Consider the following 17,562-nt stretch of genomic DNA (forward strand, 5'->3'; position numbering starts at 1 on the left):
GGGACCTCAGGGACCCGCTCTGGTGGCCTCAGGAAAGGCCAGTCCCCATGCGAGTTCCTCGGGGGCCTCTCGGGATTCCTCTCCCGTCGATGCCGGGGCCTAAGACCTTGTGTGGAGTCGGGGCCGGAACCTGAGGATTCCTCTCCAGTGCTGACATGGATCTTGGGGTACTTCTGGAGTCTCCCCAGGGGAGTCAGTCCTCGTCTCGAATGCGGGCATGCACTTGCGCTTTCCTCCAGAACGGTAGCAGCAGTGTCACGCAGTCCGCCCAATGGATCAAAGGATCTATGGTTTTCCCTCGAGTCTTTTCCACGAGGCTTTCCCACGAGGCTTTCCCACAGGGCTGTCCCACGTGCACACGTGGTGGGAGTCGATCCTCGGCTTGAACGTCAAGGCAGTGCAGGGAAAACAGGTTCCTCTGGAATGGACTGACACATTTGGGGTCTCTTGGAATGGTGGCACGACCCTGGAGTTCCTCTCGCCTTTCCTTTGGAGAGCGCCTCCTCTTGAGATGCGACGGGAACGCCGGGAATTCTTTCCCTACCAAACAGGGAAAGGATCCCTCATCTCAAGCTAGGAGGCGGAAACGGGGCTCCCCTGGAGGTGTGCGGGACCCACGTGCTTCCTCTCGAGTGGAGACGGGTATGTCGGGGATCTTCTTGAGTTGCAGCAAGGGTGTGAAGGACCCTTTGGAAGTTCCAGTGGTTAGACGTGATTAGCCTCGAGAAGCCTCAGCGGAAATGGGCCTCATCTGGCCTGGAGGGCAAAACCTCCTGGATTTTCTCGAGTTGCGGCAGGTGCTCTCGACTTACGACGGGGACCTCAGAGACCCGCTCTGGTGGCCTCAGGAAAGGCCAGTCCCCATGCGAGTTCCTCGGGGGCCTCTGGGGATTCATCTCCCGTCGATGCCGGGGCCTAAGACCTTGTGTGGAGTCGGGGCCGGAACCTGAGGATTCCTCTCCAGTGCTGACATGGATCTTGGGGTACTTCTGGAGTCTCCCCAGGGGAGTCAGTCCTCGTCTCGAATGCGGGCATGCACTTGCGCTTTCCTCCAGAGCGGTAGCAGCAGTGTCACGCAGTCCGCCGCGTGGATCAAAGGATCTATGGTTTTCCCTCGAGTCTTTCCCACGAGGCTTACCCACGACGCTTTCCCATAGGGCTGTCCCACGTGCACACGTGGTGGGAGTCGATCCTCGGCTTGAACGTCAAGGCAGTGCAGGGAAAACAGGTTCCTCTGGAATGGACTGACACATCTGGGGGACTCTTGGAATGGTGGCACGACCCTTCAGTTCCTCTCGTCTTTCCTGTGGAGAGCGCCTCCTCTTGAAATGCGCCGGGAACGCCGGGATTTCTTTTCCTACGAAACAGGGAAAGGATCCCGCATCTCGAGCTAGGAGGCAGAAACGGGGCTCCCCTGGATGTGTGCGGGACCCACGTTCTTCCTCTCGAGTGGAGACGGGTATGTCGGGGAACTTCTTGAGTTGCAGCAAGGGTGTGAAGGACCCTTTGGAAGTTCCAGTGGTTAGACGTGATTAGCCTCGAGAAGCCTCAGCGGAAATGGGCCTCATCTCGCCTGGAGGGCAAAACCTCCTGGATTTTCTCGAGTTGCGGCAGGTGCTCTCGACCTACGACGGGGACCTCAGGGACCCGCTCTGGTGGCCTCAGGAAAAGCCAGTCCCCATGCGAGTTCCTCGGGGGCCTCTGGGGATTCATCTCCCGTCGATGCCGGGGCCTAAGTCCTTGTGTGCAGTCGGGGTCGGAACCTGAGGATTCCTCTCCAGTGCTGACATGGACCTTGGGGTACTTCTGGAGTCTCCCCAGGGGAGTCAGTCCTCGTCTCGAATGAGGGCATGCACTTGCGCTTTCCTCCAGAGCGGTAGCAGCAGTGTCACGCAGTCCGCCACGTGGATCAAAGGATCTATGGTTTTCCCTCGAGTCTTTTATACGAGGCTTTCCCACGAGGCTTTCCCACAGGGCTTTCCCACGTGCACACGTGGTAGGAGTCGATCCTCGGCTTGAACGTCAAGGCAGTGCAGGGAAAACAGGTTCCTCTGGAATGGACTGACACATCTGGGGGACTCTTGGAATGGTGGCACGACCCTGGAGTTCCTCTCGCCTTTCCTGTGGAGAGCGCCTCCTCTTGAGATGCGACGGGAACGCCGGGAATTCTTTCCCTACGAAACAGGGAAAGGATCCCTCATCTCGAGCTAGGAGGCGGAAACGGGGCTCCCCTGGATGTGTGCGGGACACTACGTGCTTCCTCTCGAGTGGAGACGGGTATGTCGGGGAACTTCTTGAGTTGCAGCAATGGTGTGAAGGACCCTTTGGAAGTTCCAGTGGTTAGATGTGATTGGCCTCGAGAAGCCTCAGCGGAAATGGGCCTCATCTCGCCTGGAGGGCAAAACCTCCTGGATTTTCTCGAGTTGCGGCAGGTGCTCTCGACTTACGACGGGGACCTCAGGGAACCGCTCTGGTGGCCTCAGGAAAGGCCAGTCCCCATGCGAGTTCTTCGGGGGCCTCTCGGGATTCCTCTCCCGTCGATGCCGGGGCCTAAGACCTTGTGTGGAGTCGGGGCCGGAACCTGAGGATTCCTCTCCAGTGCTGACATGGATCTTGGGGTACTTCTGGAGTCTCCGCAGGGGAGTCAGTCCTCGTCTCGAATGCGGGCATGCACTTGCGCTTTCCTCCAGAGCGGTAGCAGCAGTGTCACGCAGTCCGCCGCGTGGATCAAAGGATCTATGGTTTTCCCTCGAGTCTTTCCCACGAGGCTTTCCCACGAGGCTTTCCCACAGGGCTGTCCCACGTGCACACGTGGTGGGAGTCGATCCTCGGCTTGAACGTCAAGGCAGTGCAGGGAAAACAGGTTCCTCTGGAATGGACTGACACATCTGGGGGACTCTTGGAATGGTGTCACGAACCTGGAGTTCCTCTCGCCTTTCCTGTGGAGAGCGCCTCCTCTTGAGATGCGACGGGAACGCCGGGAATTCTTTCCCTACGAAACGGGGAAAGGATCCCTCATCTCGAGCTAGGAGGCGGAAACGGGGCTCCCCTGGATGTGTGCGGGACCACACGTGCTTCCTCTCGAGTGGAGACGGGTATGTCGGGGAACTTCTTGAGTTGCAGCAATGGTGTGAAGGACCCTTTGGAAGTTCCAGTGGTTAGATGTGATTGGCCTCGAGAAGCCTCAGCGGAAATGGGCCTCATCTCGCCTGGAGGGCAAAACCTCCTGGATTTTCTCGAGTTGCGGCACGTGCTCTCGACTTACGACGGGGACCTCAGGGACCCGCTCTGGTGGCCTCAGGAAAGGCCAGTCCCCATGCGAGTTCCTCGGGGGCCTCTCGGGATTCCTCTCCCGTCGATGCCGGGGCCTAAGACCTTGTGTGGAGTCGGGGCCGGAACCTGAGGATTCCTCTCCAGTGCTGACATGGATCTTGGGGTACTTCTGGAGTCTCCCCAGGGGAGTCAGTCCTCGTCTCGAATGCGGGCATGCACTTGCGCTTTCCTCCAGAACGGTAGCAGCAGTGTCACGCAGTCCGCCCAATGGATCAAAGGATCTATGGTTTTCCCTCGAGTCTTTTCCACGAGGCTTTCCCAGGAGGCTTTCCCACAGGGCTGTCCCACGTGCACACGTGGTGGGAGTCGATCCTCGGCTTGAACGTCAAGGCAGTGCAGGGAAAACAGGTTCCTCTGGAATGGACTGACACATTTGGGGTCTCTTGGAATGGTGGCACGACCCTGGAGTTCCTCTCGCCTTTCCTTTGGAGAGCGCCTCCTCTTGAGATGCGACGGGAACGCCGGGAATTCTTTCCCTACCAAACAGGGAAAGGATCCCTCATTTCGAGCTAGGAGGCGGAAACGGGGCTCCCCTGGAGGTGTGCGGGACCCACGTGCTTCCTCTCGAGTGGAGACGGGTATGTCGGGGATCTTCTTGAGTTGCAGCAAGGGTGTGAAGGACCCTTTGGAAGTTCCAGTGGTTAGACGTGATAAGCCTCGAGAAGCCTCAGCGGAAATGGGCCTCATCGCGCCTGGAGGGCAAAACCTCCTGGATTTTCTCGAGTTGCGGCAGGTGCTCTCGACTTACGACGGGGACCTCAGGTACCCGCTCTGGTGGCCTCAGGAAAGGCCAGTCCTGATGCGAGTTCCTCGGGGGCCTCTCGGTATTCCTCTCCCGTCGATGCCGGGGCCTAAGACCTTGTGTGGAGTCGGGGCCGGAACCTGAGGATTCCTCTCCAGTGCTGACATGGATCTTGGGGTACTTCTGGAGTCTCCCCAGGGGAGTCAGTCCTCGTCTCGAATGCGGGCATGCACTTGCGCTTTCCTCCAGAGCGGTAGCAGCAGTGTCACGCAGTCCGCCGCGTGGATCAAAGGATCTATGGTTTTCCCTCGAGTCTTTCCCACGAGGCTTACCCACGACGCTTTCCCATAGGGCTGTCCCACGTGCACACGTGGTGGGAGTCGATCCTCGGCTTGAACGTCAAGGCAGTGCAGGGAAAATAGGTTCCTCTGGAATGGACTGACACATCTGGGGGACTCTTGGAATGGTGGCACGACCCTTCAGTTCCTCTCGCCTTTCCTGTGGAGAGCGCCTCCTCTTGAGATGCGCCGGGAACTCCGGGAATTCTTTTCCTACGAAACAGGGAAAGGATCCCTCATCTCGAGCTAGGAGGCAGAAACGGGGCTCCCCTGGATGTGTGCGGGACCCACGTTCTTCCTCTCGAGTGGAGATGGGTATGTCGGGGAACTTCTTGAGTTGCAGCAAGGGTGTGAAGGACCCTTTGGAAGTTCCAGTGGTTAGACGTGATTAGCCTCGAGAAGCCTCAGCGGAAATGGGCCTCATCTCGCCTGGAGGGCAAAACCTCCTGGATTTTCTCGAGTTGCGGTAGGTGCTCTCGAGCTACGACGGGGACCTCAGGGACCCGCTCTGGTGGCCTCAGGAAAGGCCAGTCCCCATGCGAGTTCCGCGGGGGCCTCTGGGGATTGATCTCCCGTCGATGCCGGGGCCTAAGTCCTTGTGTGGAGTCGGGGTCGGAACCTGAGGATTCCTCTCCAGTGCTGACATGGATCTTGGGGTACTTCTGGAGTCTCCCCAGGGGAGTCAGTCTTCGTCTCGAATGCCGGCATGCACTTGCGCTTTCCTCCAGAGCGGTAGCAGCAGTGTCACGCAGTCCGCCGCATGGATCAAAGGATCTATGGTTTTCCCTCGAGTCTTTTCCACGAGGCTTTCCCTCGAGGCTTTCCCACAGGGCTGTCCCACGTGCACACGTCATGGGAGTCGATCCTTGGCTTGAACGTCAAGGCAGTGCAGGGAAAACAGGTTCCTCTGGAATGGACTGACACATCTGGGGGACTCTTGGAATGGTGGCACGACCCTGGAGTTCCTCTCGCTTTTCCTGTGGAGAGCGCCTCCTCTTGAGATGCGACGGGAACGCCGGGAATTCATTCCCTACGAAACAGGGAAAGGATCCCTCATCTCGAGCTAGGAGGCGGAAACGGAGCTCACCTGGATGTGGGCGGGACACCACGTGCTTCCATTCTAGTGGAGACGGGTATGTCGGGGAACTTCTTGAGTTGCAGCAATGGTGTGAAGGACCCTTTGGAAGTTCCAGTGGTTAGATGTGATTGGCCTCGAGAAGCCTCAGCGGAAATGGGCCTCATCTCGCCTGGAGGGCAAAACCTCCTGGATTTTCTCGAGTTGCGGCAGGTGCTCTCGACTTACGACGGGGACCTCAGGGACCCGCTCTGGTGGCCTCAGGAAAGGCCAGTCCCCATGCGAGTTCCTCGGGGGCCTCTCGGGATTCCTCTCCCGTCGATGCCGGGGACTAAGACCTTGTGTGGAGTCGGGGCCGGAACCTGAGGATTCCTCTCCAGTGCTGACATGGATCTTGGGGTACTTCTGGAGTCTCCCCAGGGGAGTCAGTCCTCGTCTCGAATGCGGGCATGCACTTGCGCTTTCCTCCAGAACGGTAGCAGCAGTGTCACGCAGTCCGCCCAATGGATCAAAGGATCTATGGTTTTCCCTCGAGTCTTTCCCACGAGGCTTTCCCACGAGGCTTTCCCACAGGGCTTTCCCACGTGCACACGTGGTGGGAGTCGATCCTCGGCTTGAACGTCAAGGCAGTGCAGGGAAAACAGGTTCCTCTGGAATGGACTGACACATCTGGGGGACTCTTGGAATGGTGGCACGACCCTGGAGTTCCTCTCGCCTTTCCTGTGGAGAGCGCCTCCTCTTGAAATGCGACGGGAACGCCGGGAATTCTTTCCCTACGAAACAGGGAAAGGATCCCTCATCTCGAGGTAGGAGGCGGAAACGGGGCTCCCCTGGATGTGTGCGGGACACCACGTGCTTCCTCTCGAGTGGAGACGGGTATGTCGGGGAACTTCTTGAGTTGCAGCAATGGTGTGAAGGACCCTTTGGAAGTTCCAGTGGTTAGATGTGATTGGCCTCGAGAAGCCTCAGCGGAAATGGGCCTCATCTCGCCTGGAGGGCAAAACCTCCTGGATTTTCTCGAGTTGCGGCAGGTGCTCTCGACTTACGACGGTGACCTCAGGGAACCGCTCTGGTGGCCTCAGGAAAGGCCAGTCCCCATGCGAGTTCTTCGGGGGCCTCTCGGGATTCCTCTCCCGTTGATGCCGGGGCCTAAGACCTTGTGTGGAGTCGGGGCCGGAACCTGAGGATTCCTCTCCAGTGCTGACATGGATCTTGGGGTACTTCTGGAGTCTCCCCAGGGGAGTCAGTCCTCGTCTCGAATGCGGGCATGCACTTGCGCTTTCCTCCAGAGCGGTAGCAGCAGTGTCACGCAGTCCGCCGCGTGGATCAAAGGATCTATGGCTTTCCCTCGAGTCTTTCCCACGAGGCTTTCCCACGAGGCTTTCCCACAGGGCTGTCCCACGTGCACACGTGGTGGGAGACGATCCTCGGCTTGAACGTCAAGGCAGTGCAGGGAAAACAGGTTCCTCTGGAATGGACTGACACATTTGGGGTCTCTTGGAATGGTGGCACGACCCTGGAGTTCCTCTCGCCTTTCCTTTGGAGAGCGCCTCCTCTTGAGATGCGACGGGAACGCCGGGAATCCTTTCCCTACCAAACAGGGAAAGGATCCCTCATCTCGAGCTAGGAGGCGGAAACGGGGCTCCCCTGGAGGTGTGCGGGACCCACGTGCTTCCTCTCGAGTGGAGACGGGTATGTCGGGGAACTTCTTGAGTTGCAGCAAGGGTGTGAAGGACCCTTTGGAAGTTCCAGTGGTTAGACGTGATTAGCCTCGAGAAGCCTCAGCGGAAATGGGCCTCATCGCGCCTGGAGGGCAAAACCTCCTGGATTTTCTCGAGTTGCGGCAGGTGCTCTCGACTTACGACGGGGACCTCAGAGACCCGCTCTGGTGGCCTCAGGAAAGGCCAGTCCTGATGCGAGTTCCTCGGGGGCCTCTCGGTATTCCTCTCCCGTCGATGCCGGGGCCTAAGACCTTGTGTGGAGTCGGGGCCGGAACCTGAGGATTCCTCTCCAGTGCTGACATGGATCTTGGGGTACTTCTGGAGTCTCCCCAGGGGAGTCAGTCCTCGTCTCGAATGCGGGCATGCACTTGCGCTTTCCTCCAGAGCGGTAGCAGCAGTGTCACGCAGTCCGCCGCGTGGATCAAAGGATCTATGGTTTTCCCTCGAGTCTTTCCCACGAGGCTTACCCACGACGCTTTCCCATAGGGCTGTCCCACGTGCACACGTGGTGGGAGTCGATCCTCGGCTTGAACGTCAAGGCAGTGCAGGGAAAATAGGTTCCTCTGGAATGGACTGACACATCTGGGGGACTCTTGGAATGGTGGCACGACCCTTCAGTTCCTCTCGCCTTTCCTGTGGAGAGCGCCTCCTCTTGAGATGCGCCGGGAACTCCGGGAATTCTTTTCCTACGAAACAGGGAAAGGATCCCGCATCTCGAGCTAGGAGGCAGAAACGGGGCTCCCCTGGATGTGTGCGGGACCCACGTTCTTCCTCTCGAGTGGAGACGGGTATGTCGGGGAACTTCTTGAGTTGCAGCAAGGGTGTGAAGGACCCTTTGGAAGTTCCAGTGGTTAGACGTGATTAGCCTCGAGAAGCCTCAGCGGAAATGGGCCTCATCTCGCCTGGAGGGCAAAACCTCCTGGATTTTCTCGAGTTGCGGCAGGTGCTCTCGACCTACGACGGGGACCTCAGGGACCCGCTCTGGTGGCCTCAGGAAAGGCCAGTCCCCATGCGAGTTCCTCGGGGGCCTCTGGGGATTCATCTCCCGTCGATGCCGGGGCCTAAGTCCTTGTGTGGAGTCGGGGTCGGAACCTGAGGATTCCTCTCCAGTGCTGACATGGATCTTGGGGTACTTCTGGAGTCTCCCCAGGGGAGTCAGTCTTCGTCTCGAATGCCGGCATGCACTTGCGCTTTCCTCCAGAGCGGTAGCAGCAGTGTCACGCAGTCCGCCGCGTGAATCAAAGGATCTATGGTTTTCCCTCGAGTCTTTTCCACGAGGCTTTCCCTCGAGGCTTTCCCACAGGGCTGTCCCACGTGCACACGTGATGGGAGTCGATCCTTGGCTTGAACGTCAAGGCAGTGCAGGGAAAACAGGTTCCTCTGGAATGGACTGACACATCTGGGGGACTCTTGGAATGGTGGCACGACCCTGGAGTTCCTCTCGCCTTTCCTGTGGAGAGCGCCTCCTCTTGAGATGCGACGGGAACGCCGGGAATTCTTTCCCTACGAAACAGGGAAAGGATCCCTCATCTCGAGCTAGGAGGCGGAAACGGGGCTCCCCTGGATGTGTGCGGGACCCCACGTGCTTCCTCTCGAGTGGAGACGGGTATGTCGGGGAACTTCTTGAGTTGCAGCAATGGTGTGAAGGACCCTTTGGAAGTTCCAGTGGTTAGATGTGATTGGACTCGAGAAGCCTCAGCGGAAATGGGCCTCATCTGGCCTGGAGGGCAAAACCTCCTGGATTTTCTCGAGTTGCGGCAGGTGCTCTCGACTTACGACGGGGACCTCAGGGACCCGCTCTGGTGGCCTCAGGAAAGGCCAGTCCCCATGCGAGTTCCTCGGGGGCCTCTCGGGATTCCTCTCCCGTCGAAGCCGGGGCCTAAGACCTTGTGTGGAGTCGGGGCCGGAACCTGAGGATTCCTCTCCAGTGCTGACATGGATCTTGGGGTACTTCTGGAGTCTCCCCAGGGGAGTCAGTCCTCGTCTCGAATGCGGGCATGCACTTGCGCTTTCCTCCAGAGCGGTAGCAGCAGTGTCACGCAGTCCGCCGCGTGGATCAAAGGATCTATGGTTTTCCCTCGAGTCTTTCCCACGAGGCTTACCCACGACGGTTTCCCATAGGGCTGTCCCACGTGCACACGTGGTGGGAGTCGATCCTCGGCTTGAACGTCAAGGCAGTGCAGGGAAAACAGGTTCCTCTGGAATGGACTGACACATCTGGGGGACTCTTGGAATGGTGGCGCGACCCTTCAGTTCCTCTCGCCTTTCCTGTGGAGAGCTCCTCCTCTTGAGATGCGCCGGGAATGCCGGGAATTCTTTTCCTACGAAACAGGGAAAGGATCCCGCATCTCGAGCTAGGAGGCGGAAACGGGGCTCCCCTGGATGTGTGCGGGACACCACGTGCTTCCTCTCGAGTGGAGACGGGTATGTCGGGGAACTTCTTGAGTTGCAGCAATGGTGTGAAGGACCCTTTGGAAGTTCCAGTGGTTAGATGTGATTGGCCTCGAGAAGCCTCAGCGGAAATGGGCCTCATCTCGCCTGGAGGGCAAAACTTCCTGGATTTTCTCGAGTTGCGGCAGGTGCTCTCGACTTACGACGGGGACCTCAGGGAACCGCTCTGGTGGCCTCAGGAAAGGCCAGTCCCCTTGCGAGTTCTTCGGGGGCCTCTCGGGATTCCTCTCCCGTTGATGCCGGGGCCTAAGACCTTGTGTGGAGTCGGGGCCGGAACCTGAGGATTCCTCTCCAGTGCTGACATGGATCTTGGGGTACTTCTGGAGTCTCCCCAGGGGAGTCAGTCCTCGTCTCGAATGCGGGCATGCACTTGCGCTTTCCTCCAGAGCGGTAGCAGCAGTGTCACGCAGTCCGCCGCGTGGATCAAAGGATCTATGGTTTTCCCTCGAGTCTTTCCCACGAGGCTTTCCCACGAGGCTTTCCCACAGGGCTGTCCCACGTGCACACGTGGTGGGAGTCGATCCTCGGCTTGAACGTCAAGGCAGTGCAGGGAAAACAGGTTCCTCTGGAATGGACTGACACATCTGGGGGACTCTTGGAATGGTGTCACGAACCTGGAGTTCCTCTCGCCTTTCCTGTGGAGAGCGCCTCCTCTTGAGATGCGACGGGAACGCCGGGAATTCTTTCCCTACGAAACGGGGAAAGGATCCCTCATCTCGAGCTAGGAGGCGGAAACGGGGCTCCCCTGGATGTGTGCGGGACCCCACGTGCTTCCTCTCGAGTGGAGACGGGTATGTCGGGGAACTTCTTGAGTTGCAGCAATGGTGTGAAGGACCCTTTGGAAGTTCCAGTGGTTAGATGTGATTGGCCTCGAGAAGCCTCAGCGGAAATGGGCCTCATCTCGCCTGGAGGGCAAAACCTCCTGGATTTTCTCGAGTTGCGGCACGTGCTCTCGACTTACGACGGGGACCTCAGGGACCCGCTCTGGTGGCCTCAGGAAAGGCCAGTCCCCATGCGAGTTCCTCGGGGGCCTCTCGGGATTCCTCTCCCGTCGATGCCGGGGCCTAAGACCTTGTGTGGAGTCGGGGCCGGAACCTGAGGATTCCTCTCCAGTGCTGACATGGATCTTGGGGTACTTCTGGAGTCTCCCCAGGGGAGTCAGTCCTCGTCTCGAATGCGGGCATGCACTTGCGCTTTCCTCCAGAGCGGTAGCAGCAGTGTCACGCAGTCCGCCCAATGGATCAAAGGATCTATGGTTTTCCCTCGAGTCTTTTCCACGAGGCTTTCCCACGAGGCTTTCCCACAGGGCTGTCCCACGTGCACACGTTGTGGGAGTCGATCCTCGGCTTGAACATCAAGGCAGTGCAGGGAAAACAGGTTCCTCTGGAATGGACTGACACATTTGGGGTCTCTTGGAATGGTGGCACGACCCTGGAGTTCCTCTCGCCTTTCCTTTGGAGAGCGCCTCCTCTTGAGATGCGACGGGAACGCCGGGAATTCTTTCCCTACCAAACAGGGAAAGGATCCCTCATTTCGAGCTAGGAGGCGGAAACGGGGCTCCCCTGGAGGTGTGCGGGACCCACGTGCTTCCTCTCGAGTGGAGACGGGTATGTCGGGGATCTTCTTCAGTTGCAGCAAGGGTGTGAAGGACCCTTTGGAAGTTCCAGTGGTTAGACGTGATAAGCCTCGAGAAGCCTCAGCGGAAATGGGCCTCATCGCGCCTGGAGGGCAAAACCTCCTGGATTTTCTCGAGTTGCGGCAGGTGCTCTCGACTTACGACGGGGACCTCAGAGACCCGCTCTGGTGGCCTCAGGAAAGGCCAGTCCCCATGCGAGTTCCTCGGGGTCCTCTGGGGATTCATCTCCCGTCGATGCCGGGGCCTAAGACCTTGTGTGGAGTCGGGGCCGGAACCTGAGGATTCCTCTCCAGTGCTGACATGGATCTTGGCGTACTTCTGGAGTCTCCCCAGGGGAGTCAGTCCTCGTCTCGAATGCGGGCATGCACTTGCGCTTTCCTCCAGAGCGGTAGCAGCAGTGTCACGCAGTCCGCCGCGTGGATCAAAGGATCTATGGCTTTCCCTCGAGTCTTTCCCACGAGGCTTTCCCACGAGGCTTTCCCACAGGGCTGTCCCACGTGCACACGTGGTGGGAGACGATCCTCGGCTTGAACGTCAAGGCAGTGCAGGGAAAACAGGTTCCTCTGGAATGGACTGACACATTTGGGGTCTCTTGGAATGGTGGCACGACCCTGGAGTTCCTCTCGCCTTTCCTTTGGAGAGCGCCTCCTCTTGAGATGCGACGGGAACGCCGGGAATTCTTTCCCTACCAAACAGGGAAAGGATCCCTCATCTCGAGCTAGGAGGCGGAAACGGGGCTCCCCTGGAGGTGTGCGGGACCCACGTGCTTCCTCTCGAGTGGTGACGGGTATGTCGGGGAACTTCTTGAGTTGCAGCAAGGGTGTGAAGGACCCTTTGGAAGTTCCAGTGGTTAGACGTGATTAGCCTCGAGAAGCCTCAGCGGAAATGGGCCTCATCGCGCCTGGAGGGCAAAACCTCCTGGATTTTCTCGAGTTGCGGCAGGTGCTCTCGACTTACGACGGGGACCTCAGAGACCCGCTCTGGTGGCCTCAGGAAAGGCCAGTCCTGATGCGAGTTCCTCGGGGGCCTCTCGGTATTCCTCTCCCGTCGATGCCGGGGCCTAAGACCTTGTGTGGAGTCGGGGCCGGAACCTGAGGATTCCTCTCCAGTGCTGACATGGATCTTGGGGAACTTCTGGAGTCTCCCCAGGGGAGTCAGTCCTCGTCTCGAATGCGGGCATGCACTTGCGCTTTCCTCCAGAGCGGTAGCAGCAGTGTCACGCAGTCCGCCGCGTGGATCAAAGGATCTATGGTTTTCCCTCGAGTCTTTCCCACGAGGCTTACCCACGACGCTTTCCCATAGGGCTGTCCCACGTGCACACGTGGTGGGAGTCGATCCTCGGCTTGAACGTCAAGGCAGTGCAGGGAAAATAGGTTCCTCTGGAATGGACTGACACATCTGGGGGACTCTTGGAATGGTGGCACGACCCTTCAGTTCCTCTCGCCTTTCCTGTGGAGAGCGCCTCCTCTTGAGATGCGCCGGGAACTCCGGGAATTCTTTTCCTACGAAACAGGGAAAGGATCCCGCATCTCGAGCTAGGAGGCAGAAACGGGGCTCCCCTGGATGTGTGCGGGACCCACGTTCTTCCTCTCGAGTGGAGACGGGTATGTCGGGGAACTTCTTGAGTTGCAGCAAGGGTGTGAAGGACCCTTTGGAAGTTCCAGTGGTTAGACGTGATTAGCCTCGAGAAGCCTCAGCGGAAATGGGCCTCATCTCGCCTGGAGGGCAAAACCTCCTGGATTTTCTCGAGTTGCGGCAGGTGCTCTCGACCTACGACGGGGACCTCAGGGACCCGCTCTGGTGGCCTCAGGAAAGGCCAGTCCCCATGCGAGTTCCTCGGGGGCCTCTGGGGATTCATCTCCCGTCGATGCCGGGGCCTAAGTCCTTGTGTGGAGTCGGGGTCGGAACCTGAGGATTCCTCTCCAGTGCTGACATGGATCTTGGGGTACTTCTGGAGTCTCCCCAGGGGAGTCAGTCTTCGTCTCGAATGCCGGCATGCACTTGCGCTTTCCTCCAGAGCGGTAGCAGCAGTGTCACGCAGTCCGCCGCGTGGATCAAAGGATCTATGGTTTTCCCTCGAGTCTTTTCCACGAGGCTTTCCCTCGAGGCTTTCCCACAGGGCTGTCCCACGTGCACACGTGATGGGAGTCGATCCTTGGCTTGAACGTCAAGGCAGTGCAGGGAAAACAGGTTCCTCTGGAATGGACTGACACATCTGGGGGACTCTTGGAATGGTGGCACGACCCTGGAGTTCCTCTCGCCTTTCCTGTGGAGAGCGCCTCCTCTTGAGATGCGACGGGAACGCCGGGAATTCTTTCCCTACGAAACAGGGAAAGGATCCCTCATCTCGAGCTAGGAGGCGGAAACGGGGCTCCCCTGGATGTGTGCGGGACCCCACGTGCTTCCTCTCGAGTGGAGACGGGTATGTCGGGGAACTTCTTGAGTTGCAGCAATGGTGTGAAGGACCCTTTGGAAGTTCCAGTGGTTAGATGTGATTGGCCTCGAGAAGCCTCAGCGGAAATGGGCCTCATCTGGCCTGGAGGGCAAAACCTCCTGGATTTTCTCGAGTTGCGGCAGGTGCTCTCGACTTACGACGGGGACCTCAGGGACCCGCTCTGGTGGCCTCAGGAAAGGCCAGTCCCCATGCGAGTTCCTCGGGGGCCTCTCGGGATTCCTCTCCCGTCGATGCCGGGGCCTAAGACCTTGTGTGGAGTCGGGGCCGGAACCTGAGGATTCCTCTCCAGTGCTGACATGGATCTTGGGGTACTTCTGGAGTCTCCCCAGGGGAGTCAGTCCTCGTCTCGAATGCGGGCATGCACTTGCGCTTTCCTCCAGAGCGGTAGCAGCAGTGTCACGCAGTCCGCCGCGTGGATCAAAGGATCTATGGTTTTCCCTCGAGTCTTTCCCACGAGGCTTACCCACGACGCTTTCCCATAGGGCTGTCCCACGTGCACACGTGGTGGGAGTCGATCCTCGGCTTGAACGTCAAGGCAGTGCAGGGAAAACAGGTTCCTCTGGAATGGACTGACACATCTGGGGGACTCTTGGAATGGTGGCGCGACCCTTCAGTTCCTCTCGCCTTTCCTGTGGAGAGCTCCTCCTCTTGAGATGCGCCGGGAATGCCGGGAATTCTTTTCCTACGAAACAGGGAAAGGATCCCGCATCTCGAGCTAGGAGGCGGAAACGGGGCTCCCCTGGATGTGTGCGGGACACCACGTGCTTCCTCTCGAGTGGAGACGGGTATGTCGGGGAACTTCTTGAGTTGCAGCAATGGTGTGAAGGACCCTTTGGAAGTTCCAGTGGTTAGATGTGATTGGCCTCGAGAAGCCTCAGCGGAAATGGGCCTCATCTCGCCTGGAGGGCAAAACTTCCTGGATTTTCTCGAGTTGCGGCAGGTGCTCTCGACTTACGACGAGGACCTCAGGGAACCGCTCTGGTGGCCTCAGGAAAGGCCAGTCCCCATGCGAGTTCTTCGGGGGCCTCTCGGGATTCCTCTCCCGTTGATGCCGGGGCCTAAGACCTTGTGTGGAGTCGGGGCCGGAACCTGAGGATTCCTCTCCAGTGCTGACATGGATCTTGGGGTACTTCTGGAGTCTCCCCAGGGGAGTCAGTCCTCGTCTCGAATGCGGGCATGCACTTGCGCTTTCCTCCAGAGCGGTAGCAGCAGTGTCACGCAGTCCGCCGCGTGGATCAAAGGATCTATGGTTTTCCCTCGAGTCTTTCCCACGAGGCTTTCCCACGAGGCTTTCCCACAGGGCTGTCCCACGTGCACACGTGGTGGGAGTCGATCCTCGGCTTGAACGTCAAGGCAGTGCAGGGAAAACAGGTTCCTCTGGAATGGACTGACACATCTGGGGGACTCTTGGAATGGTGTCACGAACCTGGAGTTCCTCTCGCCTTTCCTGTGGAGAGCGCCTCCTCTTGAGATGCGACGGGAACGCCGGGAATTCTTTCCCTACGAAACGGGGAAAGGATCCCTCATCTCGAGCTAGGAGGCGGAAACGGGGCTCCCCTGGATGTGTGCGGGACCCCACGTGCTTCCTCTCGAGTGGAGACGGGTATGTCGGGGAACTTCTTAAGTTGCAGCAATGGTGTGAAGGACCCTTTGGAAGTTCCAGTGGTTAGATGTGATTGGCCTCGAGAAGCCTCAGCGGAAATGGGCCTCATCTCGCCTGGAGGGCAAAACCTCCTGGATTTTCTCGAGTTGCGGCAGGTGCTCTCGACTTACGACGGGGACCTCAGGGACCCGCTCTGGTGGCCTCAGGAAAGGCCAGTCCCCATGCGAGTTCCTCGGGGGCCTCTCGGGATTCCTCTCCCGTTGATGCCGGGGCCTAAGACCTTGTGTGGAGTCGGGGCCGGAACCTGAGGATTCCTCTCCAGTGCTGACATGGATCTTGGGGTACTTCTGGAGTCTCCCCAGGGGAGTCAGTCCTCGTCTCGAATGCGGGCATGCACTTGCGCTTTCCTCCAGAGCGGTAGCAGCAGTGTCACGCAGTCCGCCGCGTGGATCAAAGGATCTATGGCTTTCCCTCGAGTCTTTCCCACGAGGCTTTCCCACGAGGCTTTCCCACAGGGCTGTCCCACGTGCACACGTGGTGGGAGACGATCCTCGGCTTGAACGTCAAGGCAGTGCAGGGAAAACAGGTTCCTCTGGAATGGACTGACACATTTGGGGTCTCTTGGAATGGTGGCACGACCCTGGAGTTCCTCTCGCCTTTCCTTTGGAGAGCGCCTCCTCTTGAGATGCGACGGGAACGCCGGGAATTCTTTCCCTACCAAACAGGGAAAGGATCCCTCATCTCGAGCTAGGAGGCGGAAACGGGGCTCCCCTGGAGGTGTGCGGGACCCACGTGCTTCCTCTCGAGTGGAGACGGGTATGTCGGGGAACTTCTTGAGTTGCAGCAAGGGTGTGAAGGACCCTTTGGAAGTTCCAGTGGTTAGACGTGATTAGCCTCGAGAAGCCTCAGCGGAAATGGGCCTCATCGCGCCTGGAGGGCAAAACCTCCTGGATTTTCTCGAGTTGCGGCAGGTGCTCTCGACTTACGACGGGGACCTCAGAGACCCGCTCTGGTGGCCTCAGGAAAGGCCAGTCCTGATGCGAGTTCCTCGAGGGCCTCTCGGTATTCCTCTCCCGTCGATGCCGGGGCCTAAGACCTTGTGTGGAGTCGGGGCCGGAACCTGAGGATTCCTCTCCAGTGCTGACATGGATCTTGGGGAACTTCTGGAGTCTCCCCAGGGGAGTCAGTCCTCGTCTCGAATGCGGGCATGCACTTGCGCTTTCCTCCAGAGCGGTAGCAGCAGTGTCACGCAGTCCGCCGCGTGGATCAAAGGATCTATGGTTTTCCCTCGAGTCTTTCCCACGAGGCTTACCCACGACGCTTTCCCATAGGGCTGTCCCACGTGCACACGTGGTGGGAGTCGATCCTCGGCTTGAACGTCAAGGCAGTGCAGGGAAAATAGGTTCCTCTGGAATGGACTGACACATCTGGGGGACTCTTGGAATGGTGGCACGACCCTTCAGTTCCTCTCGCCTTTCCTGTGGAGAGCGCCTCCTCTTGAGATGCGCCGGGAACTCCGGGAATTCTTTTCCTACGAAACAGGGAAAGGATCCCGCATCTCGAGCTAGGAGGCAGAAACGGGGCTCCCCTGGATGTGTGCGGGACCCACGTTCTTCCTCTCGAGTGGAGACGGGTATGTCGGGGAACTTCTTGAGTTGCAGCAAGGGTGTGAAGGACCCTTTGGAAGTTCCAGTGGTTAGACGTGATTAGCCTCGAGAAGCCTCAGCGGAAATGGGCCTCATCTCGCCTGGAGGGCAAAACCTCCTGGATTTTCTCGAGTTGCGGCAGGTGCTCTCGACCTACGACGGGGACCTCAGGGACCCGCTCTGGTGGCCTCAGGAAAGGCCAGTCCCCATGCGAGTTCCTCGGGGGCCTCTGGGGATTCATCTCCCGTCGATGCCGGGGCCTAAGTCCTTGTGTGGAGTCGGGGTCGGAACCTGAGGATTCCTCTCCAGTGCTGACATGGATCTTGGGGTACTTCTGGAGTCTCCCCAGGGGAGTCAGTCTTCGTCTCGAATGCCGGCATGCACTTGCGCTTTCCTCCAGAGCGGTAGCAGCAGTGTCACGCAGTCCGCCGCATGGATCAAAGGATCTATGGTTTTCCCTCGAGTCTTTTCCACGAGGCTTTCCCTCGAGGCTTTCCCACAGGGCTGTCCCACGTGCACACGTGATGGGAGTCGATCCTTGGCTTGAACGTCAAGGCAGTGC

The sequence above is a fragment of the Ovis canadensis genome, chromosome 22, assembly GCF_042477335.2.
Source record: "Ovis canadensis isolate MfBH-ARS-UI-01 breed Bighorn chromosome 22, ARS-UI_OviCan_v2, whole genome shotgun sequence".
NCBI lineage: Eukaryota > Metazoa > Chordata > Mammalia > Artiodactyla > Bovidae > Ovis > Ovis canadensis.